The sequence below is a fragment of the Arachis ipaensis genome, chromosome B1 (assembly GCF_059453495.1).
Source record: "Arachis ipaensis isolate K30076 ecotype BB chromosome B1, ASM5945349v1, whole genome shotgun sequence".
Lineage (NCBI taxonomy): Eukaryota > Viridiplantae > Streptophyta > Magnoliopsida > Fabales > Fabaceae > Arachis > Arachis ipaensis.
This window is the reverse complement of record NC_142436.1, coordinates 48,085,734-48,112,010: the sequence shown is the minus strand read 5'-3', so window position 1 is coordinate 48,112,010 and position 26,277 is coordinate 48,085,734. Positions and strand designations below refer to the sequence as shown.

At 40.8% G+C, this 26,277-nt stretch overlaps 1 non-coding gene across 1 annotated transcript; it reads left to right on the top strand.

Moving 5' to 3' along the window:
- The first annotated feature begins 24,099 nt into the window (after positions 1 to 24,099).
- On the top strand, positions 24,100 to 24,206 carry LOC148576480 (small nucleolar RNA R71). Its single transcript, XR_015902862.1, has one exon. It is a non-coding gene; the product is annotated as a small nucleolar RNA R71 (small nucleolar RNA).
- The last annotated feature ends 2,071 nt before the right edge of the window (positions 24,207 to 26,277 follow it).

Below are 26,277 nucleotides of genomic sequence, written 5' to 3'. Positions count from 1 at the left end.
CTGAATCAGCTCCTGCCACTCATCTTTTGTTGCAATTGGCATACTTGGTTTTCTTAATCTTGAAGAACCGAGTTTGTCACATAATGGAGCTGAAAGATGAACTTTCAAAGTCTAATTGGAGCAGTCCTCTAAGGATGTTGGATCTCTCTTACATAGCATTCTCAGGAGAAATACCTGATTCCATAGGCTAGTTAAAGTCTCTTAACCAACTACGGCTACAGGAATGCTAATTTGATGGATTAATTCCTGTGTCTTTGTGGAACCTCACTCAATCTATGGCTACAGGTTTGCACCATTATTAAAGATCCATCCATCCTAAATATGCAAACAGACATGTATCAAGCTATGGCTGCAGCAGCACTTCAGGATCCTTCTAAACAGCATCCTTCTTCCTTACTTCGATTTCAGCAACCACAAAACTTCCTAAACAGGACTACTGCTTTAATGAATTCACAGATATTGCAGCAATCACCACCTCATCAAACTTTCCAAATTGATAAAAAGAATCAGTCACAAACTCCAACACATGTTCAACTGCGTCCACAGCGCCAAAACTCATTCAATAACTAGCTTCACCGTCACTAATACCTACAATTTGCATAAGCTACAATTAGAATCCTAATAACAAATATATTCAACACAGTAATGCTATTAAATAATTGAAATCTATTACAATGTTAAGCCATGATGTATCAAATTAGAAAACTTCAAAGCTTGAAATTTCTCTAAGCAGCTTCTATAACCAGTACCAGAGACTACTCACAAAAACTAATATTATAAACTAATAAAGAGAGGAACAATTAGAAATTAAAAATCACGCTAATAGTAAAGGTTTGTGCTCGTTACTTGAGACTCGAAGAGAGGAAGATGAGGATCAAGCGAGAATCACCGAGAATCTGCATATCTGCTCCAATAATCAACATCTCTGAAATGGTAAAGATATTGACTGAAATCAAATACTTACAAGTTACAGTTAACAAAACGAATCACATAATCTGAGAAGAAAACGAAACTCAATCAGTTGTGCAGCCAAGAGAAAAATTAGAGAACAAAAAAAGAAATAAATTTAACACTTCGCAGAGCAGAGCAGAACTCCATTCGAAAATTGGAAATTCAGAATCGCAATTCACAAAACAAGGAAAACAACAAAGAAAAATAAAGAGAAAAGGAAAATTGAACCTTATTCGATGTTGCAAGACTAATGGAACTGTGAAATCATGTGTTACAAATTAAAGTAGCACTCGTAATAGTTCATGTGACAAATTGCCAGAGATTCATATGGAGAAGGAGGTGCCACGACGTGTTTTTGATTTGAAACAGGGAATGGCGGCGTGAGTGTGACGGGACAATGATCAGTGCGGGACAACAGAGCAACAACACAGTGGCAGCGGAGCGAAGAGGCGCGGCGGCATCGGGGAAGGAGGGTTGGTGAAATGGAAGAGGTGAAATGGAGAAGGCGCGAATTTGGTGAAAGGGAGGTAAATTGAGGTGAATTAGGGAGAAACATGGACTCAGGGAGAAAACGCGGGGGAAATTTTTTAATGATAGAAATCGACAGCAATACCGTCGATTTTATTTGATAAAAAAAATCAACCCTTTAGCCGTCTATTTTATATAATAAATCTAAACCATCTATCTACTTTGAAAAACAATCTTCATCATTCAAAGTTATCGACGACCATAGGCCGTCGATATAATAACTATTAAAATAAACGATATTTCTGTCGATTTTAAAAGAAAAAAAATATCTTAGCCCACCCTCTGTCAGCAATGCGATACTAACTTTAAAATGTTTTAAGTTTCTAAAATAACAGACGACTCTGCCGTCGATTTTAATATTTTATTTTTATTTTTTATTTTTGTATTTTATCGACGACAAGCTGTCGAAAATTATCGACGAAGATTTTGACCCTCGATTTTTAGCGTCAAAATTACCCTGTTTCTTGTAGTGTTCCTTCACCCCCACTTGATTCAGGCTACACAACCCTCATTAGAGATTCTCCACCGACCTTATGATTCGGAACCCTCATTTTAGAACAATACATTACAAGAAAAATGCTGAATATCGTCGAATTTACCGTCAAAAGTTAGCGGTGGGTTTACTGGCGAGTTTGACAAAAAAATCGACGGGTAAAAATTTACCGTCAGATTTGGTTTTTCGATGGTAAATTCACCAGTAATAATTGGAGGGAAAAAATTGGCGCGATCATTGCCATCGGATTTAGGGGAAAAAATTCGACAGTAAGGAAATTAAATGAAACGCACCGTTTTGGTCACAAGCGGTAAAATTGAGCCTATTTTCAATTTTGCGAACCCTTCCCTTTTATTTCTGCAACATCATTAACCTCACTTCTCTCCCATTTCTCTTTCTCTCTCTGCCAGCCCCATCGCAACCATTCGCTGCTATTTCACCGTCGTCGACCACTTCCCACGACTCCAGCCATCATCACCATCGAGGACCGTCCACCTGGAGCTTGTTTCTTCCATGGAGGAGCTTGTTTCTCTCCTGCGAGTTGCTGCCTCCGTTGTTTGCCGCCATCGCCACTTGCCTCCGCCAGCTGCAACGCTATCCTTTCTTCTTCTATTTTTTTTAACGTTGTTGGCATTTGCTAAACCTTATCCCCTTTTTACCATAACCCATATTTTGAACCACCATTCAGGTCCACCTTTGCCTCTGGTTCCTCTAGCCGCTACTACTTAATTTGCCGCCTGCGTCCCCTTCTATTTCTGTCGCTTCTGGTTGTCCTGCTTGGTTCCTCAGGATGAAAGGACCCGTGAGTGTAACACCTACCACACATAACCTTATGCTTAAGTCATAAGACAAAGGTGGCGAGGTATTACGACCTCTAAAAGTAAAATTTAGTAAATATAGTAGTGTGAAAATGTTTATAACTAGGAGCCTTTGAAAAAAAGGGGTAAAACAAAACCGTTAAATAGAAAAGCACAACGCTCCGATCGTTAACGTAACGAAATAGATAAAGGATGAATTAACTCGAATCCATAAACAAAAGAGTGCCAAAGATACGAATAACAAAACTCAAGACCCGATTTGCAAATATAACTGGTCCGAGCATACAAGTATACTTATATAAATATAAACATAGAGTAAGAAACCCAAGGAAAACCCCAAGGACAAGCTAACAAAACCTGTTCTTCAAAACAACCTCTAAGAGGAGTCAAAACAGTATATATATACATTTATTTAGTGGAGATAGTAACTATCTACATAAACCAAAATAAAGTTCCGAGAACCAAGGATCTTCGCTAATCCAAAAGTCTCCAGCATGCCTCAGGGAGAAGCCTCACGTCCTGCATCTGAAAACCACAAAATCTGCATGGGTGAGAATCAGAGGTTCTCAGTATAATAACAGTACCCACATATCTAACATGTAATGTCCTGGGAAAGCCGAAGGCAATCCTAGAACTTCCAACAGATAAATCAAAGCTTATAAGTAGACTAAACCATAAATGGCAACTGACTAAGGATTTTCAATCTAACTAACAATCCCTTTTCCAAATCCTGCAGACCTCCCAACCACCAGTAGTAATATAATATGGCAAACACAATTATATCAGACAAGGAGATATACAAATAGGAAACAGATACGGCATTTAGACAATTAGCAGTTAATATGCAGTCAATTAGGCAATTCCAAACAATTCACATAATATGCATATGATGTATGCCTGTCCTAATGGCTGATGAGTCTCATCTGTCGGTAATAAAGCCAACCCGACAAGTCCTGGTAGCTAACCATTAGACTGTCCCTCTGTCGTGCATCCCCAACTCGAGTTGTACTCAATCATAAATCATAATTCATATCCAACACCCTCACTGGTGTATATTCACGGGGGCAAGCTCATCTAGAATTTTCATAGTGTTCGGCCACAGTTACGATATAGGGTCAGCAAAGTATCGAGTCTCCACCTGGAGCACATGGTGGCTAGCCACTGCTTTCTTCCAGGAAAACTAGTATATCAGATAGTGGAAGTGCAACATTCACATATCATTTAATACGCATATATGAAATCATACTTAGCCATAATTCAATAATAGCTCAGCCGTAACTCGGCCATATCTCATCCATTCGGCCCATAATACAATCCATAACTAGCCAATTTATTACCAATCACAGCCCTTCGGCTCGTGGCTTATAAAGCACTTCCACCACCAACCTCCGTATCTCATACCATTCTATTTTTTCATCATTGATTATCAATTCTCCCCTTTCTTCATTCATAAGTTATCACATTTCCTAGCTTCTTCCCAATACTAGGCTTATCATAATGATTTAAGACATCAGGGGTGACATCGGAGGCTTAGAAGTATGAAATTTTGCTTTGAAAACTCAAAAATCAACTTTGGGATGAAAACAGGGTCACGCATACGCGTCACCCACGCGCACGCATGGAAAGCATCAAGATACAGCAACGCGTACGCGTCCCTCCACACGCACGCTTGGATGGAAGAAAAGCCAAGTGACGCCTACGCGTTAGCCACGCGTACGCGTGGGTGCCATTTGTGCCCCAGGCACAAAACCAGCACAACTCTCGGGAATTTTGGCTGAGCAACTGATTTAGCTCATCGACGCGTACATGTGGGCCACGCGCACGCGTGGGTAGTGAATATTTGAAAACGACGCGTGCACGTCAGCCACGCCTACGCATGGGAGTGCGTTCTGCTAAAAATTTTACTAAGTTAAAAAGCTGCAGAATTCACAGTTTCAAACCCCAATATTCTGACGGGCATAACTTCTTCGTTTCAAATCATTTTTCACCCGTTCTTCGAATGGCATAAACATCTCGGATACAATTTCATTTCTAAACAAGTTTGGCACAAAACGGGGATCCGGAGTCCAAGTTATGCTCCATCAAAGTATGTAATAAACCCTAATTTTGTGGTTTATATTGTGTAGAATTTGGGGGTTTTGTCAATATTTCTCACACTTATTCACAAGAAATGCATGGTTTTGTGTTCTCTTCCTAATATTGCTCCATGATGAAAAACATTCTTATTTTGCCTTAGAATTGTTATATTTTGATCCTCTTTTATTGCCATTCGATGCCGTGATGTATCTGTTGAGTGATTTCAGGATTTATAGGGCAAGAATGGCCTAGAAGAGAGAAAGAAAGCATGCACAAAAGGAAGGAGCATGAAGATTTAGATTTTGGGTACTTCAGTATCGGCACGCACGCGCACTTCGCGCGCACGCGTGGATGTAGATAGATGGAAGCGGCGCGCAAGGATGGACGCATCCGCGTGGATCAGAGGATTTCCATCGACGCGCACGCGCACATGGCGCGTACGCGTGGATCACAAAGCAATCGGCGCGCATGCGCGAAATGCTCACGTGACCTCATTAAAGGAAATCGTGCCTGGCAATTTCTGAGGCTCATCAGGCCCAATTTCAAGCTATTTCTGCATGGAAAAGACCCAAGGATGCTAGGGGGAAAGGGGGGGATCAATCATTTGACACTTAGACACAATTTTAGTTAGTTTTTGAGGGTTCTTTGTTCTTCTAGAGAGAGAAACCTTTGTTCCTCTCTAGATCTAGCTTTAATTTGATCTTCCCTTGTTGAATTCTGAATTGGATCTTGTTAATTACTAGTTTTAATTATTTAATTTGAATTTTCTAGTATAATTTTGCTTAGATCTTGTGTTAGTTTTATGTTTCCTTGTTGTTTGTCATTTTATACCCATTCCATGAATTTTGTAGATCTTGATTTGTTATTGTTGCATTGATGATCTCCATGATTAATTGTGTTGTTTGAGTGATTGTATGTTGGTAATTGTTAGTGGGTACTTGTTAAATCTGATTTAATTGCAATTTAATTAGATCTTTTATTAATGCTTACCATGTGTTTGATGAAATGTTTCCTTCGATTATGGAGTAGTTTTCTTCACTCTTGGCCTTGGCTAAGGGAATTAGGTAAGCTTGAGTCATTGAGTCTAATGGATTTGATGATTTGGGAACCCTTAGTGGTTAATTTGATAGCCATTGACACTAGCCTACCACCAAGTTAATTGGTAGTTAGGTTGGACCTTATGGGTTGATGTTGACCAAACCATTTAACATACTTCAAGTATAGAAGTAAACTTAATGTGTTTGGTTCCTCATAATTGTCAAGATATGGTTATTAGACAAGGATGGTGACCTCAATTCCCATGCCTAGCCAAGAGTTACTTTTATCATTCGTATTTGAAAATCCAAAAATCTTGATTGCTTTGTCTTAGTTATAGTTACTTGTCTAGTTAGAATAGAATTACATTGGATGTTATTTGATGAGTTTGGAATTATTCACATTTTGTTCTAATTGTTTGCATTAGTTTCTTACATTCCAAGATTACTTGCTTGTTAAGATTCCTAGTTTAATTTCTTGCTCATGACTTGCAACTCCGGATTTCTAACCAATGTTGAAGCATATGTTTGCCCATTCTTTGTGAGACGACCCGAGGTTTGAATACTTCGGTTACTTTTATTGGGGTTAAACTTGTGACAACCAATTTCCTTCTAAATTTGATACTCGAGGATTGTTGTTGGGAAGAGCTATACTTGCAACGGGATTTTATTGATAAATTCTATACCAACATAGTCTCTTGAGGTGCATCAAACCGGGGAATGGTTGCAACATGTGCCTTGATATTGGTTATGTGAATATGTGAATACTGTAGATAGTTTACTTTCTTTTAGTACTTAGCTATAGTTTAGATTTCTTTTATATGTGTGCTATGACTCCCAAGTTTGATGACTCGGTCTCAACTGAATTCTAGCTTAGCCGAGTTTGATCCTGAGATTGAAAGAACCTTGTTACACACTCGGCAAGCTAGACGACGTTTGGATTATACGGCTAGTATTTCAGCCTCTCTTGAGGAACATACCGAATCACTAGACGGTACCGAGAGTGACTTGGAGTCCGCTACTTCCTATTCTCTGTTGGCACTACTAATACATCTTTGCATCCTACAGGTGAACCATATATGGCGGAGCCACGACGGATCACTTTGCATGAGCAAGGAGCTCCAGATATCATACTCCAACCTTTGCAAGCAAGGTATCCTAACCTTGATCCAAACTTTGAGTTGAAGAGTAGCTTGATAAATTTACTTCTTAAGTATCATGGGTTGCCGGGTCAAGACCCCATCCGACATCTAAGAGATTTTCAAGTTGCTTGTTCTACGGCTCGAAGGCATGGAGCTTATGAGTTGGCTATTATGGTTTTTGCCTTCCCCTTCTCTCTTGAGGGGCAAGCAAAGATGTGGTTTTATTCACAACCGGATGAGATTATGACCAATTGGGATTTCTTGAGAAGAGAGTTTCTAGATAAATTCTTCCTACCGGAGAAGACCGACTACATCCGGAAGGAGATTTTGGGTATAATGCAAAAAGACCAAGAGAGTTTGTATGAGTATTGGACTCGGTTCAAGAGGCTATTGGAATCTTGTCCACACCATGGGTTGAACACTCACTTGCTCATTAGTTACTTCACCGGAGGTCTTTGTGCGGAAGATAGAAGATTGCTCACCGCTTCTAGTGGCGGTTCCCTTTCAAAGAACAAGACTGAGGGAGAAGCTTGGAAATTGATAAATGATGTTGCTGAGGCTACACAACATGTGAGGGTGAGAAGTAATCCTCTCAAGGGTGTGGTAGAACCATCCCCTTCCGAAGCAAGATTAACCAAGGCACTTGGGGACATGACTACTATCCTCACTCAAATACAAAAAGATCAAAAGGAATACTATTCCATCCAAGCCATCCAAGCCCCACCTCAAGTTGCTCAACTTGAAGGCCCTCCTAGAATTTATGGTTTGTGCTCTAGCACCACACGTTACACCGATCAATGCCATCAAATCCAAGAGGAACATGCTCTTGTAGTGGCCAAAGTGAATTACAACAACCGTCCACCCTATCCTTCTCAAGGCCAAAACAACTACTCTCATGGTAGTAATCAAAATCAAGGGTGGAGGGATAATGCACAAGGGAGCAATCAAAACCAAAGATGGAACAATTCTTCTTCTCATTACAACAACAACCAATCCTCATCTTAATATCACAATAACAATAACCACCAAGCCAACCAAAATCACCACAACCAAAACCAAAGCAACTACACCAAATACCAAGCACCACACCATAGACAACAATCCAACCAAGCCTTTTCATCTTCCACCAATCAATTCGATGAGCTTAGAACCGCTATGGAGAAACGGGACGAGAGCTATAAGGCTCAATTCGATACCATGGGCGCTCAATTAGCCAATCTCACCGATATGATCTCGAAGATGTCCATGTCCTCCAACAACACCAACCAACCTTCAAGCTCTTCTAGACTTCCTTCCCAACCCCAACCAAATCCCAAGGGCAGTCTCAATGCCATCACTCTACGGTCGGAGACTACATTGGAGGAGATACCTCCTAGGGTCATGGAAGACATTCATGAGGAAGAAGTAGTTGTTGAAGCTCCACATGAAGAGGAGGAGGTAGACAAAAAGCAAGATGAAGAAGGTGTAAGCCTTAAGGAACCCAAGAGGAAAGATATAGTGGATGAGTCCATTCCTATCCCATTCCCTTCCTTGGTGAAGAAAGCAAAGAAGACGCCGGAATTCGATTTAAACATGCTTCAAGTGTTCAAGAAAGTTGAGGTAACCATACCACTTCTTGATGCTATCCAACAAATTCCGAAGTATACAAAATTTCTGAAAGACTTGTGCACACACAAGGATAGGATAGGAGAGTTGGAGACATTATCCTTGGGTAGTTCAATTTCTTCATTGATGGAACCTATTCCAAAGAAATGTGGTGACCCTGGACCTTGTTTGGTGTCTTGTTGTATTGGTGGACGCACTTTTCATGACTGTATGTGTGATCTAGGAGCTTGCGTAAGCATCATGCCACTGTCCATTTTTGTGCGGTTGAATTTAGCTCCATTAAAGAAGTCAGTGGCAAAGTTTGCCTTAGCCGATAAAAGTGTATTCACGGTGATGGGAATAGCAGAAGATGTACTTGTGGCAATCAAGGATTTGGTCTTTCCGGTTGACTTTTACATCCTTGAAATGCCTCCGACAGAAAATAGAAGCTCATCTTCCGTTCTACTTGGTAGACCCTTCCTCAAGACCTCTAAATTCAAGTTAGATGCCTTCACCGGCACATATTCCTTTAAGGTTGGAGACAAGACTATCAAGTTCAATTTAGAAGAGGCCATGAAGCATCCTCCCGAAGAGCATTCCGTTCTCCTATGTGATGTAATTGATGAAGTGGTAGCGGAAGTGCGAGAAGAAGACCACAACAAGTTGTGCTACCATATTGTTGAAGAGACGGATGACCAAGAGGATGAACATGAGAAAGTTGTTGAGAATGAACTCCGTGAGCTTGATGAAAAAGAACCTCAGCTTGAGGCAAAAAGTGAACTGAAGCCTCTTCCATCTCATTTGAAGTATGCTTTCTTAGAAGACAACCAAAAGTTTCCGGTCATTATTGCTAGTGAGCTTTCGAGTGAAGAAGAAGAAAAGCTCCTAGATGTTCTAAGAAGGTACAAGATGGCAATCGGTTGGGGCCTAGCTGATATTGTGGGGATTGACCCTCGCAAATGCATGCATCGTATATTTCTCCAAGTGGGAGCTAGGCCGGTTAGGCAATTGCAAAGGAGGCTCAACCTGACCATCCTTGATGTGGTAAAGAAGGAGGTTACTAGGCTACTTGATGCGGGTATCATATACCCAATTTTTGACAGTGAATGGGTGAGCCCGGTCCAGGTTGTTCCCAAGAAATCGGTCATCACTGCGGTTAAGAAGGATGATGGTGGAGTGGTCACCAAGAGAGTACAAAATGTGTGGCGAGTGTGCATCGACTAAAGAAGGTTGAATGCCTCTACAAGAAAGGACCACTACCCTTTGCCCTTTATTGATAAGATGTTGGACCGTTTGGCGGGTAAATCCCATTATTGCTTTCTTGATGGATTCACTGGTTACTTCCAGATTCACATTGCTCCTGAAGATCAGGAAAAGACCATATTCACTTGCCCTTTTGGCACCTTTTCCTACAAAAGGATGCCATTTGGACTATGTAATGCACCTGCTACTTTTTAGCGGTGTATGACCAGTGTCTTTTTCGATCTAATGGAGAATTGTCTGGAAGTCTTTATGAATGACTTCAGTGTTTATGGAACTTCATTTGACTGCTGCTTAGAGAACTTGGCCAAGGTCTTAGCTAGATGTGTTGACACTAACCTTGTCTTAAATTTTGAGAAATGTCACTTTATGGTAAGGCAAGGTATAGTGTTAGGACATGTGGTGTCTAGTGAAGGCATTTCTGTAGACCCGGCCAAGGTCGATGTTATCACCACTTTACCTCACCCCTCATCTGTGAGGGAGGTCCGCTCGTTTTTGGGACATGTAGGATTTTACAAGTGCTTTATCAAAGATTTCAGCAAGATTGCTTTGCCATTGTCGCGCCTACTCCAAAAAGATATGGATTTTGAGTTTGACAGTGCATGTGTGAAAGCATTTGAAGAGCTAAGGAGAGTTCTTACCACAGCACCGGTTGTGCGAGGCCCCAACTGGACGTTGCCATTCGAGATAATGTGCGATGCGTCGAACTATGCTATATGTGCCGCGCTTGCACAGCGCGATGGTAAACTCCCTTATGTCATTGCTTACTCTTCTAAAATATTGGATGCAGCGTAATCCAACTATACCACTACAGAAAAAGAACTCCTAGCTATTGTTCATGCTTTAGATAAATTCAGATCTTATCTGCTAGGGTCTAAGATAGTGGTATACACGGATCATGCAGCTTTAAAGTATTTATTGACAAAGAATGAGTCAAAGCCTAGACTCATACGTTGGATCTTGCTTTTGCAAGAATTCAACATTGAGATTAGGGACCAGAGTGGGTCTCAAAACTTGGTTGCGGATCATTTAAGCCGCCTTGAGAATTTAAAATTTGACCCATTTCCGATCAATGACTCATTCCCATTGGATAGTTTGCATGCTGTGTCGGATAGCTTTCCTTGGTTTGCCCCAATGGCGAACTACTTGGTTGCGAAAATCTTCCTTTCCAACTTTTCTAAAAACCAAAGGGACAAGTTGAGGAGTGATTCCAAATACTACATTTGGGATGACCTTCACTTGTGGAAGAGGGGCGTGGACCAAGTAATTCGAAGATGTGTATCGGAATCTAAAATTTAACCTATTCTTGAAGCTTGCCATTCGTCCGAATGTGGTGGCCACTTTGGCCGACAAAGGACAGCTAAAAAGGTGTTGGATTGTGGATTCTGGTGGCCAACCTTATTTAAGGATGCTAACCGGGTCTATGTGTCTTGCCATCAGTGTCAAAAGTTGGGAAACACGTCCCAAAGGGATGAGACGCCTCAGCAACCTATGTTGTTCTGTGAGATATTTGATGTATGGGGCATTGACTTTATGGGACCGTTTCCCAACTCAAGTAGGTATCTATATATTCTGTTAGCGGTTGACTACGTGTCAAAGTGGGTAGAAGCAATACCTACCCGCCTTGACGACGCCAATACCATTGTTTCTTTTATTAGAAATCACATTGTATGCCGTTATGGGTCGCCACGAGCAACCGTGAGCAACCAAGGATCCCACTTTTGTAACAGGAAAGTAGAGGCACTACTCAAGCGCTATAGGATGTTGCATAAGGTTGCCACTGCTTATCATCTGCAAACCAATGGACAACTAGAAGTGTCCAACCGGGAGATCAAGAGAATCTTGGAGAAAGTAGTCAATCCACAAAGGAATGATTGGAGTTTCTGGTTAGGAGATGCACTATAGGCGTATAGGATGGCCTACAAGACTCCGTTAGGGATGAGCCCCTTCCGAATCGTCTATGGTAAGGCATGCCACCTTCCGGTGGAAATTGAGCATAGAGCCTATTGGGCGGTAAAGCAGTGCAACATGGATCCAACCAAGGCGGGAGTGGCCAGAAAATTACAGCTAGAGGAGCTCGAGTGCTTGAAGAACGAAGCGTATGAGAATTCCTGAATTTACAAGGAAAAGACTAAGGCATTTCATGACCATCACATCCAGAAGAAGGATTTCCAAGAAGGTGATGAGGTTCTCCTCTACAACTCGAGGCTTAGATTCATGCCTGGCAAGCTCCGTTCTAGATGGGAAGGACCTTTCAAGGTGAAGGAGATAAAGCCCTATGGAGTGGTAGAATTGTTTGATCCTAAAAGTGAAGCAACTTTCAAGGTGAATGGACATAGAGTGAAGAAGTACCATGGCTACAAGCTCCCAAAAGAGCTAGAGGTGTTCCTGCTAACGGATGCGCCTAAAGGAGGAAAAGCTTAAGCAACTGAGCGTCCAACTTAAGGACGTTAAAGAAAAGTGCTTGGTGGAAAGCACCCCACCGTGGTAAGATCTTCCTTGTGTATACCATCTTATTTTTAGATCTAGATTCTTATGAATTTTGTGACTTCTTGATGTTGTTGACTGCATAGGATTGCTAGTTTCTTTGTTCTTGATTGGATAAATAGGATGTTCATATAGTTTTCATCATTTTGGTATGGATGAATTGTTAAGGTGAAGAGAATGCTATGTTTTGAATAAGTGTATGAATTAGTGAAGTGTTCTCTTGACTACTAGCTTAAAAACCTGCCAAAATTGTGTTAGAATAGCTTTTCGCTATGCTAAAAAAAAAGGGACAAAAGGGCATCCGCGCGCAAGCGCCCTGTGCGCACGCGCGCGGGAGGTGTATTTCCTGCTCTTGGGCCAAAAACCCGAGACTCATGCTCACTTTGTACCCATTTCGTGCTAGGCACCCACGCGTCAGCGTACGTGCCGCCTGTGCGCACCTTGCAATTTAACCATCGACGCGCAAGCGCACTGTGCGCGCGCGCGCCGATGGTGCTGCATAAACTCCCTGGTACAAAAACCAGAGAGTTATGCCATACTTGTGCCTAACCTGTGCCCACACCGACGCGTCCGCAAACTGCGCGCGTCCGCGCCGGTCGCCAACCCACTCAGGCACGCGTCCGCACGCCTGTACTGAATGCTAACTCTAGTACATATTACCCGAGACTTGGGCCAACTTTGTGCCAATCCTGTGCCAGGGGCACAGCTACACTCGCGCATCAGCGCCATTGACGCATGCGTGTCCCTTGTCCGACCCTCACCGACGTGCCAGCGTACTGTGCGCACGCGCGCCGGTCGCGTGAATCAGTTTTAAAGCTGCGCACCCTGCTTCTATCCCACTTTCTTTCTTATTTCTTTCTTTCTTCTTCCTTCTCCACCATCTCTCTTTTCTTCTCTTCTTCTTCCACAATCCACCATCACTATCTCTGGTTACTTAACGGCGACCACCACCGCTTCCGGTGGCTCTACACTTCTTCTCTCCTTCTCATTCTCACAAGAAGAGAACCTCACTTTCTTCTTTTCTCCTTCTCAAGGTTCTACTTCTTCCATATCTCATCTATTACTTTCATTGCATAATCTCTTCTTCTAGTTAGATTTTTCTTGTTTGTTTACTTATTTTCTATTTTCGCTACATGATTACTTTACTTGCTTTTTATTTGTTTACTTTTCCTTTTTCTTGTTCTTCCATGGATGGTGAATTTGAATTTTAATTTGCTTTGATAGATTTTCTTGTTGTCTATCATTGTCTTTGTCATGTAAGTGATGTTATGTGATAATTGATATTTCATTTTGGGATTCAAATTAGTTGAGTTTCTCATAATTGCTCATTGCTTGATAACTGCACACCAAGTGTTCGAGGAAATGCACGAATGCCATTTTGGTTTGTTTTAATCATGTATCTTCACTTTGGTGCTTCCTCCTCACTCACTTGCTCTCTTCTAAATGCATTGAGTCCACTTTTCTTATCACTTGCTAATTAGATACTCCTTGAACATGACTTGCTCTTTGTTATGGATGCTTGAGATTACTCTTCTCATGCCATTTTGCATGCTTCCTTCCCTCTTGCATCCCATGCCAATTGTTGTGACCCATGTTTCTATGATTACTTTGTTGCATTGTTTCTTATGGGCAATATCTTTCGCTTGCATATTTTTGTTGAGATGATTCTTTGGGTTTAATGCTTTCCTTTTTCCCTTCCTTTTTCAGGATGGCCACCAAGAAAGGCAAGGAGAAAGCTTCAAGGAAACCGGCTGCAAAGAGGGCACCCCAAAGGTCAAACTCTAAGGCGCACTCTTCATTAGGAGCTAAACCGCTATCTAAAAAGGCAAAGACACCTGCTCCTATTGATGAAAACGAGAAGAGCAAACCGGCAAAGGATTCTTCAAAGTTCCCCAACTGCTTCTGTGAACTTATGTTCCCCGCCATGGTTGAGAGAAATTACCATGCTGAGCATCTACTCGCTCCGCCGGACAAGGTTGCTCCTTGTATTCTACCCCACATTGAACGGCGAGGATGGGAGTTCTTTCTGAGAAAACCACGAGAGGTCAACCTCTCCTGGGTGGTAGAGTTCTACACTAACTACCACCTTCCCTCTCTTCAATCGGTATAAGTGCGCCGGAAGCAAGTCTCAGATTCAGAAAAGGCTATTCAGCATGTGCTTAATGTCCTACCGGTAGCAAGTGACATGGATGGCTACCAAGAGGTCTTACGTCAGTGAGAAAAGTTTGGATTTGATTGGGATTCGATTCTCCGAGTCATTGCTGAACCGGAGATATTTTGGATCCATGGTCGATTTCGGATGAGGCCTAAGTGCATTGACACTCGCTTTCTCACTGTAGAAGCTACAGCTTGGGCCCAGATCCTATCCCATTATGTGCCACCTAGAACTCACAAGTCGTCCTTCACGGCGGATCTCGCTTTGCTTGTTTGGTGTAGACTCACGGAGAGACCGGTGAACATTCCACTTCTTGTCAAGCAAGCAATGGGACAAGTCCACAGCCGTGGTAATCTGCCATTTCTCGCATTGATATCTGATTTAGTTGCTGCTATGGGTGTTCCTTGGGTAGATATGGATACAAAGGCTATCATTCCGGCTAAGGGCGATGTGGTCCCAAGCGGGAAATACTTACATCTTCCCATGAACAACCCAAGCCTTGACATAGCCCTTCCATCGACTATTCCCTCTACCTCATCGTCACCACCACGAAAAAGATCCACACATCAAAGGATAGAAGATCTACACCGGAAGATTGATAGATATGAGCGGCGCAACCAACGCCGATACACTTATATCAAGAAGCTTCTGCGTTGTGTTACCCCTAGCATGAAAGAACCCGAAATATTCACATCCACCTCAAACCCAAGTGATGAGAGCTCTGATGGAGGGGATAGTGAAGGTTCCGGTCCTGACCATCCTTTGCGCATTGTTGGTAGCACGAAGGACTGTGCTAAATTCTAAGTGTGGGGAGGTCGTTCGACCGATCTCCATGGGTAACAATCTCTTTCTTTCAACACCCATGGATTTATCTTTTGCTTAGTAGTTAGTACATTGCATGTGTAGTTAGTTTTGCTTGTAAATACTCGCATGATAGTTAGTTTCTAGAGAGTTACTTGGTCAAAATAATGACTTCTTCCCCAAGAAACTACGTTTTAGGGTACCCTACCAATTTTGAAAAAAAAAAGGGGTATCCTACCAATTTTGAAAAAAAAAATTTGCGGAAAACTTGCTTCGAGAATGTATTTTGGAACATAGTGATTGAGCTAAGAACACAAGCATGTAAGTTTTGAGCCTATTATGTGGTTATATCTTCTAACCACTATTTCCCATTCTTGTGTGCGTTATTCTCTCTCTATGATTGTAATCCTTGCTTTGTCTGATTCTATATGTCCATTACTTTGTGTATAAATGCATTTACATGATTGAGGCCATCATTTCAATAGTCACTTTTCCCAAATGGCCTTAACCTTTTTATCTACCATTGCCAACCAATTTTGAGCCAATGATAAACCCTTTTTGTTCTAAATATAGCACATCAACAACCCTAAGTGAAAAATAATGAATGTCCCTGGATTTGGATCCTTGATTAACTTAGATAAGTTAGGGTGTGTGTCATCAATTGGGAGGGTGTACTTGGGAACTTGGGTAGATATAAAGGTGTGTATTTGTAATTGTAATTGGAAATTTTGGAAAGTGGAAACATACTCATGTATTGAATGATTGAGCCATGTGCATTGGGACTTTTATACATGAAACCTCAAGAAAGAGGGGACCAAAAAGAAAAAGAAATTGTATGTGTATATATGAGAATGTAAGAAAAAGAAATAGAAAAATAGAAGAAACAAAAATAGAAAAAGAGAAAGCAATGAAAGGGGACAAAAATGCCCCAAGACAAAGTAATAATAACAATGCATATGGGATGTGAATTGGAAAAAATGCATGAGTATACAAAAAGTGAAACACATGGGTAGCTAGGTATTGTATTACAGTTGTATAGGTTGTCCTATGTGTCTAGTGGGATCTTAGATTAATCAAGGACTCAAATTTTAAGCTCACTTGACCATATACATCCTTACCTTCACCCTAGCCCCATTACAACCCATGAATAAGACCTCATGATTCTTGTAAGAATGCATTAAGTAATTGTTGATTGTTAGATGAAAGACAAATCTTGGAAAGTATGATTAGGAGAGGATTGAGTGACGAACCCTATACACTCGAGCAAATAGAGCGGATACACTTCCGGTGAGGGTTCGATGCTCAACTCCTTGTTCCCGGCTTTCACAAGCGTTCATCTAGCAAGTTATATTCACTTCATGTTGATGTTCAAATTGGTAGGATTTATGAACTATATAGCATTTTCATCCCGTATGCTCATATGTGTTCTTGGAGGATAAATTTACCCTTGACCAAGTAGATAGATTATTTTATTTTAGTTGCATGCATTCATTTAGGAAAATTGCATTTCATAAACCCTTTCTTACCATGATCTTTGATCTTTTTATTTTAAGCATGAGGACATGCTTAGTTTAAGTGTGGGGAGATTTCATAAACCCCAATTTTGTGGTTTATATTGTGTAGAATTCGGGGGTTTTTGTCAATATTTCTCACACTTATTCACAAGAAATGCATGGTCTTGTGTTCTCTTCCTAATATTGCTCCATGATGAAAAACATGCTTATTTTGCCTTAGAATTGCTATATTTTGATCCTCTTTTATTACCATTCGATGTCGTGATGTATCTGTTGAGTGATTTCAGGATTTATAGGACAAGAATGGCCTAGAAGAGAGAAAGAAAGCATGCACAAAAGGAAGAAACATGAAGATTTGGATTTTGGGAACTTCAATATCGGCGCGCACGCGTGGATGTAGATAGATGGAAGCGGCGCACAAGGATAGACGCATCCGCGCGGATCAGAGAATTTCCATCGTGGCACATGCGCACATGGCGCGCACGCGTGGATCACAAAAGCAATCGGCGCGCACGCACGCATAGCGCGCACGCGCGGAAAGCTCACGTGACCTCATTAAAGAAAATCATGCCTGGCGATTTCTGAGGCTCATCAGGCCCAATTTCAAGCTATTTCTGCATGGAAAAGACCCAAGGATGCTAGGGGGAAAGGGGGATCAATCATTTGACACTTAGACACAATTTTAGTTAGTTTTTGGGGGTTCTTTGTTCTTCTAGAGAGAGAAACCTTTGTTCCTCTCTAGATCTAGCTTTAATTTGATCTTCCCTTGTTGAATTCTGAATTGGATCTTGTTAATTACTAGTTTTAATTATTTAATTTGAATTCTCTAGTATAATTTTGCTTAGATCTTGTGTTAGTTTTATGTTTCCTTGTTGTTTGTCATTTTATACCCATTCCATGAATTTTGTAGATCTTGATTTGTTATTGTTGCATTGATGATCTCCATGATTAATTGTGTTGTTTGAGTGATTGTATGTTGGTAATTGTTAGTGGGTACTCGTTAAATCCGATTTAATTACAATTTAATTAGATCTTTTATTAATGCTTTCATGTGTTTGATGAAATGTTTTCTTTGATTATGGAGTAGTTCTCTTCACTCTTGGCCTAGGCTAAGGGAATTGGGTAAGCTTGAGTCATTGGGTCTAATGGATTTGATGATTTGGGAATCCTTAGTGGTCAATTTGATAGCCATTGACAGTAGCCTACCTCCAAGTTAATTGGTAGTTAGGTTGGACCTTATGGGTTGATGTTGATGATGCACGGAAACTTGTCTCTCAACAGATTTCCCTCGGCAAGTATACCGAATTGTCGTCAAGTAAAAACTCACAATAGAGTGAGGTCACAGGGATTGATTGGTCAAGCAACTTTAATTGAAGGAATGTTCTAGTTGAGCTAAGCAGAATTTGATTTGAGAATTGCAGGAAATTAAATGGCGGAAAAGTAAATGGCAGAAAATGTAAATGCTGGAAATAAAGAACTGAACATAAATGACGGAAAGTAAATTGCAGAATCTTAAATGGGAAATAGGGAAGATGAGCATAAAAGTAAATGGAAGAAAATAAAGAGAATGGGTAAGATCAGAAATGGGGAGTTCATTGGGCTCAGGAGATGTATTCTCCGGATCAAGTTCATTTTCATCTCTTCCTCAATCAATGCATTCATTGATCTCTTTGGCAATCTTAAGTGATTGAATTCCAATTCCTTGGTAATTCAATCTCTCAAATCTTGAACAATAGCCAATTCCTTGGTCTAATTGCTCATGAGAAGAGATGAATTATGGTCACTGATTATACCACATGTATTTCCAAATCAAAGTATTGGGAGAATTATATGTCACTATATCCGTCTAAACCCCAATTTGATCCAACATGAGAAAGCATTTCTAGCATAATCTCTTCATTCTTCTTCCAAGGTTCCGAAGAGATCCAAGTATGAATAGCTTCTTTTCTAAGACAACTACCCAATTGGATGAATATTGAAAGCTTTCTAGTAAAATCAAGAGAAAAGAAAGAAGAAGAATAATGAAAACTATTATTGATCCATCAAATTACAACAGAGCTCCCTAACCCAATGAAAGGGGTTTAGTTGTTCATAACTCTGGGAATGGAAAGCAAAGATGGAAAATACATTCTGAAAGTAAAACTAGAAGAGAAAGTAAAATTATACAGAGAGTAGTTCTCCCAATGCTCCAAAAGCTCTCTTTCTAGTTCAAAACTACTCCTATATATACTACTCTTCTGATCTTCTAGTTGGCTCTTCAAGTCTTGGATATGGGCCTTTGGATCTTTGAGTTGAAGCAGTTATCATCTTCAGTGGGCTTAGCTTTGCTTGCAGAAAAAGTGTGAGTTAGGCATGGACGTTAGTTAGGACGTTAGTGGTGTTAACGTTAAGTAAAAAATGTGGGTTCGAGAATGTTAGTGACGATCATCTTTTTCACTAACGTTCCTAACCCAAAATGGTCTACGTTAACTTCAACGTTAGTGGCACTAACGTGACCACTAACGTTGCCTCTTGGTCCTTCGCAAACGTTATTGGCATTCACCTTTTCTAATAACGTTTGCTTGTTGCCCTTCCTCCCTACGTTAGAGTCCACATTAGTGTAGCTAACGTGATCCTTAACGTGGGCATGCCTCAGCTTCGAGAGCGTTAGTGACACTTACCTTTGTCACTAACGCTCCAAACGCCCCTTCCCACGTTAGTGCCTCACGTTAATTGTATTAACGTGACCACTAATGTGGTGGTGATTGCCATCTCCAACGTTAGTGACAAAGGTGAGTGTCACTAACATTGGCTCATCATTTCTTTCCTCCACGTTAGCTTCCACATTAATGTAATTAACGTGGCAACTAACGTGGCTAATAGTGGCTTGGTCCAACGTTAGTGACAAAGGTGAGTGTCACTAACGTTGGCTCTTCCTTACTCCTCCCACGTTAGAGTTCACGTTAATGTAGTTAACGTGACTCTTAACGTGGCCAATTGTACCTTTTGGAACATTAGTGGTATTCACTTTTACCACTAACGTTGGGGCTTTCTTTTTCCTCCACGTTAGCTTCCATGTTAATGTAGTTAACGTGGACACTAACGTGGGCTATGATGGCTCACGAAGGCATTATTGGTGTTCACTTTTCTTATTAACGTTGCAAGCGAGCCTCCATTCCACGTTAATGGTCACGTTAGTTAGACTAACGTGGCATCTTCCTTGCTTCCTTTGTCCTGAAATCAAGCAAGTAAAGTGCATCAAAGCTAGGTTCTAACTCATGAGATTATGCATCATCTATTTTATCATTCAATTCATGCATAATTCTCATAAGATCATGTAAAATTCACAATGTTTGCTTGAATCAAGATGTAAGTGGTTATCTACCCAAAACTTACTTATTAACTAAGAAAAATGCATGAAACTACCCTAAAACAGTAAAAAAAAGGTCAGTGAAACTGGCCAAAATGCCCTGGCATCACAACACCAAACTTAAAGCTTGCTTGTCCCTAAGCAAGTACTGAAACATGAGAATGATGAATGAAATGACAAGAGAAATGAGTCATTATTGTGGAAGTCATGTCCTTGGTTTTATGGAGCTTCATGCATAGCAACTTAGGTTCATTCCTTCACTGGCTTTCAGACTTTTATCATGCCCTGGAATACTCACTTGATTGCACCCTTTGAGACTTTTATTCATTGATCCCTTTGTCTTTTCAAGGTTTAATTGTGTTCTTAGACTAGGTGCTTTGTGAGGGGGCGACTCTTTAAGATAAGCTTTCAGCCAGCACTCCCGAACCAGTTGGTCCAAGGTGCTGGGTGTTAAGACACCCCTAAGGACTTACTCCCTCAAGTCTCTTTCCCCCATACATACACACCACAGGCACATGGTTTGTTATTTTCTTACTTGAGACCTTGGTGTCCAGCACCTCTTTGGGTTACTAAGTGTTCTGTAGCAAAGGTTACTCTTGATAGTGGACTTTCAGCTGATAATCTCGGGTTAGTTAACCCAAGTTACCAAGTGATAAGGCACCCCTGAGAGCTTATTCATCCAAGCATATCCTTTACACAGGAGCACCACAGACACATGCCTCAAGATTCAACCCTTGGTGCCTAGCCTTATTTCTTACTCTTTTTCTTTATTTCTCAACTTTCGTTTTTCATTCCCTTTTTCTTATTAGGATCTTGTTATTTAGCTAGTCTCATGGGTTTTGTTTCAAGTATATAATTCAGGACAGATAGTTGCCTTCCTACCTTGTTGGTGAACCAACTTAGCTAAGTAATTACTACACCACAAGCTTAAGAACTTACTCCACAAATTGAACCTCACTCTTGGTCTTTCATAATATCTCTTTTTATTTGACTTAAAGGACAATCATACAAGTGAGCAAGGTGAAATTAAAAACAGGTAACTTGGACCAGCACACATATGACAAGGGCAGGGGGAAAACGAACATTAAATTTTAGTGATTTAAACTAAAGAGTAACTAATAATCAGGGATACATTCAGACTTCCAATTTGAGCATTTCCAAGCATATGGAATCAAGTAACAATACAACCTTTTGGTGGTGACTTCTAGCCTTCCCTTTGTTGTCATCGTCCATAACTTTTGCATCCTTCTTCGCCTCCTTGGATGATGGTGCACCGTTTTTCCCGAAGATTTGATTGAATTCCTGCAAAGTTATTGGAAGTTGCTTGTTCCCAAAGCACTTGAGAAATAGTTAGCATGCATGTATGCTTGTGAATTTCTGAACCTGATTTGGTGTGTGAACACCAAACTTAGTTCCTTGCTTAATACAACAGATTGAATACATGCAGAGAACCTTATGTGCTTTTATTACTAAAACGACTATGAACTAAAAACTAAACTCTTGTCAAGTGGTTTCTCTGATTGGCTGGGGCTAGCAATCTGCTCTTGAAGAGGTGTAGTGTGATTCTAACTGAAATCTTTGGTGGAACACCAAACTTAGAATTACACATTCACTCTTGGATTGTTTTGGTGTGCAACACCAAACTTAGCTCCTCGCAATACAGGGCAAACTACTTGTAACTTTTATTGAAATAATCATGAAAAGGAAACTACCTTAGGTTGGGTTGCCTCCCAATGAAGCGCTCTTTTAGCGTCGCTAGCTCGACGATTTCTCTTTGTCAGGGTAGTTGGTAATGCTTCAAATCTTCCCCCCTCGTAGTAAATCTATCTCTATTGGCTTCATCAAGAATCTCCACATGTTCTAAGGAGAGAATTCTGTTGATGGTGAAAACTTTAGGTAGCTGAGATGGGATGTGGGGAGATGAGGTGGGATAACTAGGAAATAAGATGAGATCACTTTATCCCTTGGAGAGAAATTCTCTGTGGGGATCTTCTTGTTCCTCCATCTCCTTGGTGCCTTCTTCTTTGTTTCTTTTGATGTTGCCATGCTCTTTGTGGACTCTTTTTCCAATGAAATTTCGTTGCTGGTCTCATATGACTCTGGTGGTTTAGGTTCCTCCTGGTTTCCCTTTAGCTGTGACAACTGCTGACTGTCTTGCTCATCAACCAAAGGGATTCCCAGGTGTACAGCTTGCGTTTCAATGCTTGTTTCTTCCACCAGTGCTTTGTCGTGGTCTCCCCTTGGTTCCTTGTTTTCCTGATATGCTTCTTGTGAGGGTTTGAAGACATTGAATGCGAGTTGTTCATCATGTATCCTCAGTATTAGCTCTCCTGGCTCCACATCTATGAGCACTCTGGCTGTAGCTAGGAATGGTCTTCCCAATATGATTGGGTGAAGGTGACTCTCTTCCATTTCCAATATGACAAAGTCTGTGGGAAGGAAGTAATTCCCAACCTTCACCAACACGCTTTCAACCACTCCTACTACTTGTTTTTGAGTTTTGTCAGCCAGCCTGATGACTACATCTGTGGGCATTAGCTCATTGATCTACAGCTTCTTCATGAGAGATAGAGGCATTAAATTAATGCTTGCTCCTAGATCACAGAGTCCTTTGTCAATCAGTGTGTCTCCTATGGCACAGGGGATGTGAAAACTCCCTGGATCCTTCCTTTTTGTAGGCAACTCTGATTGTATAAGAGCACTGCACTCCTTATTCATCACTATTGTTTGTCCTCCTTTGAGTGAGCTTTTCCTGGTCAGCAGCTCTTTCATACACTTAATGTATGAGGGCATTTGTTGGAGAGCCTTGATGAATGGTATGTTCACATGAAGGGATGCAAACATGTCGAGGAATTTTGAGTATATTCTCTTTTCTACACCACCCTTGAGTCTTTGGGGAAAAGGTGCATATAGGTTCAGGATCTCCTTCTGTGTAATTTTGGTTTCTTGGTGACACTCTTCCTGCTTCTTTGCTGAAGTATCTCCAGAGTGTTCTAAGGGTTTGTTCAGTTCTTCCTCAGTCCCCTTATCACTTATAGTGACCATCTTGAAATCTTCCCATCTTACTTTCTTTGCTTCACCTCTCGGATTTTTCTCTGTGTCACTTGGGAAGCTATCAGTAGGTTTGGGAATCTTCTCAGAGAGGTATCCCACTTGAAATTCCAGTCTCTTGATCGTTTCTTCCTGGTTCTTGATATTGGCTCGCACCTCCTCCTTGAACACCTTGTTATCTTGAATTTCCTTACATATACCCTCAAGTAGGGTCTCAATCCTTGAGAGTCTATCTTCGGATGATGGTGAGTTGAGATTGGAGGGATGAGAGGGGTCATTTTGGCTTTGGTATGGATGTTGAGATGTGTTGTTAGGTGGGTGCTGATATGATCTCTGTGTAGAATGTTGGTGAGCTGCATTGTTGTTGGGGTTGTGACGTCTCTGATCTTGGCCTTGATATTATTGACTTCCCCATCCAAAGTTTGGGTGGTTCCTCCAACTAGGATTATAAGTTTTGGAGTATGGATCATGGTTTTGCCTAGGTGAGTTTCCAATGTAGTTGGCTTGTTCCTGATCACCTTCTGCCTCTGCATTCACTCCTTCTTGGGCTGCTGATGAGGTGGTGATTGCTGCTATTTGGTTCCTATCCATCTTCTTGGTAAGGTCATCCAACTATTTGGTGATCATCTTGTTCTGAGCCAGCAATGTATCCACGTTGTTTAGCTCCATCACTCCTCTAGTGTTGCCTCTTTCAGAAGCATAGAAGTAGTCATTCTCAGCTACAATCTCAATGACATCTATAGCTTCTTCAATGGTCTTCTTCTTGTTCAGAGATCCCCCAGATGAGTGGTCTACTGCCTTCTTTGATTCGTAAGAAATACCCTCATAGAAGATGTGTAACTACACCCATTCATTGAACATATCTGGCGGGCACCTTCTTGTCAAGTCCTTAAACCTCTCCCATGCTTCATATAGAGTTTCACCATCTTGTTGCCTGAAGGTTTGTACCTCAGCTCTCAACCTGTTGATCCTTTGAGGAGGATAGAATCTCGCCAAGAATTTGTTCACCACATCTTCCCAGGTTGTTAAACTCTCCTTTGGGAAGGACTCCAGCCATTTAGATGCTTTGTCCTTGAGTGAGAAGGGAAACAAAAGCAATCTATAGGTGTCAGGATGAACACCATTAAACTTCACAGTATCACATATCCTCAAGAAGGTGGTTAGATGTTGATTGGGATCTTCTTGGACACTTCCTCCGAATGAACAGTTGTTCTGAACAAGGGTGATGAGCTGTGGCTTTAGTTCAAAGTTATTGGCATGTATGGTTGGCTTTTGGATGCTACTTCCACAGTTTCCTGGGTTTGGATTTATGTAAGATCCCAGAACTCTTCTCTCTTGCCCAGCATGATGCACTGGACCTTCTCTGCCATGGTTGTGAGCTTCTTCTTCATGATGATTCTCCATATTCTCATCCATGTCTGGTTCAAAGTACTCTTCCTCTTCCTCAGCACCAACAACTCTCTTTCCTCTTGCTTCCCTCCTTAGTCTAAGGAAGGTCCTCTCGAGTTCAGAATCAAAAGAAGTTGAAGCCCCACTTCTTCTACCTGTCATACAACCAACAAGGCCAAAGCAAAAGGGAGATAGAGAGTATTCTTTTTAAAAATGCTGTTAGTGTGAGTGATGCAATATATCAAACAGTTAGTGGGTTAGTGAACTGAATTGTAACAAATAAGAGAACACCACAAATGGGTACGGGTAAAGGGAAGAAAATAACTGAAATTGAAAGTAAATCAATCAAATGGAAATTAAATCAAACAAAAGAAAAATGCTCAATCTAGTTATCCACCAATTTAATCATTATTGATACAAAATCAATCCCCGGCAACGGCGCCATAAACTTAATGCACGAAAACTTGTCTCTCAACAGATTTCCCTCGGCAAGTATACCGAATTGTCGTCAAGTAAAAACTCACAATAGAGTGAGGTCGAATCCGACAGGGATTGATTGGTCAAGCAACTTTAATTGGAGGAATGTTCTAGTTGAGCTAAGCAAAATTTGATTTAAGAATTGTAGGAAATTAAATGGTGGGAAAGTAAATGGCAGAAAATGTAAATGCTGGAAATAAAGAACTGAACATAAATGACGGAAAGTAAATTGCAAAATCTTAAATGGGGAATGGGGAAGATGAGCATAAAAGTAAATGGCAGAAAATAAAGAGAATGGGTAAGATCAGAAATGGGGAGTTCATTGGGCTCAGGAGATGTTGTATTCTCCGGATCAAGTTCATTTTCATCTCTTCCTCAATCAATGCATTCATTGATCACCTTGGCAATCTTAAGTGATTGAATTCCAATTCCTTGGTAATTCAATCTCTCAAATCTTGATCAATAGCCAATTCCTTGGTCACTGATTATACCACATGTATTTTCAAATCAAAGTATTGGGAGAATTATATGTCACTATATCCGTCCAAACCCCAATTTGGTCCAACATGAGAAAGCATTTCTAGCATGATCTCTTCATTCCTCTTCCAAGGTTCCGAAGAGATCCAAGTATGAATAGCTTCTTTTTCAAGACAACTACCCAATTGGATGAAGATTGAAAGCTTTCTAGTAAAATCAAGAGAAAAGAAAGAAGAATAATAATGAAAACTATTATTGATCCATCAAATTACAACAGAGCTCCCTAACCCAATGAAAGGGATTTAGTTGTTCATAGCTCTGGGAATGAAAAGCAAAGATGGAAAATACATTCTGAAAGTAAAACTAGAAGAGAAAGTAAAATTATACAGAGAGTAGTTCTCCCAATGCTCCAAAAGCTCTCTTTCTAGTTCAAAACTACTCCTATATATACTACTCTTCTGATCTTCTAGTTGGCTCTTCAAGTCTTGGATATGGGCCTTTGGATCTTTGAGTTGAAGCAGTTATCATCTTTAGTGGGCTTAGCTTTGCTTGCAGAAAAAGTGTGAGTTAGGCATGGACGTTAGTTAGGACGTTAGTGGTGTTAACGTTAAGTGAAAAATGTGGGTTCGAGAACGTTAGTGACGGTCACCTTTTTCACTAACGTTCCTAACCTAAAATGGTCCACGTTAAC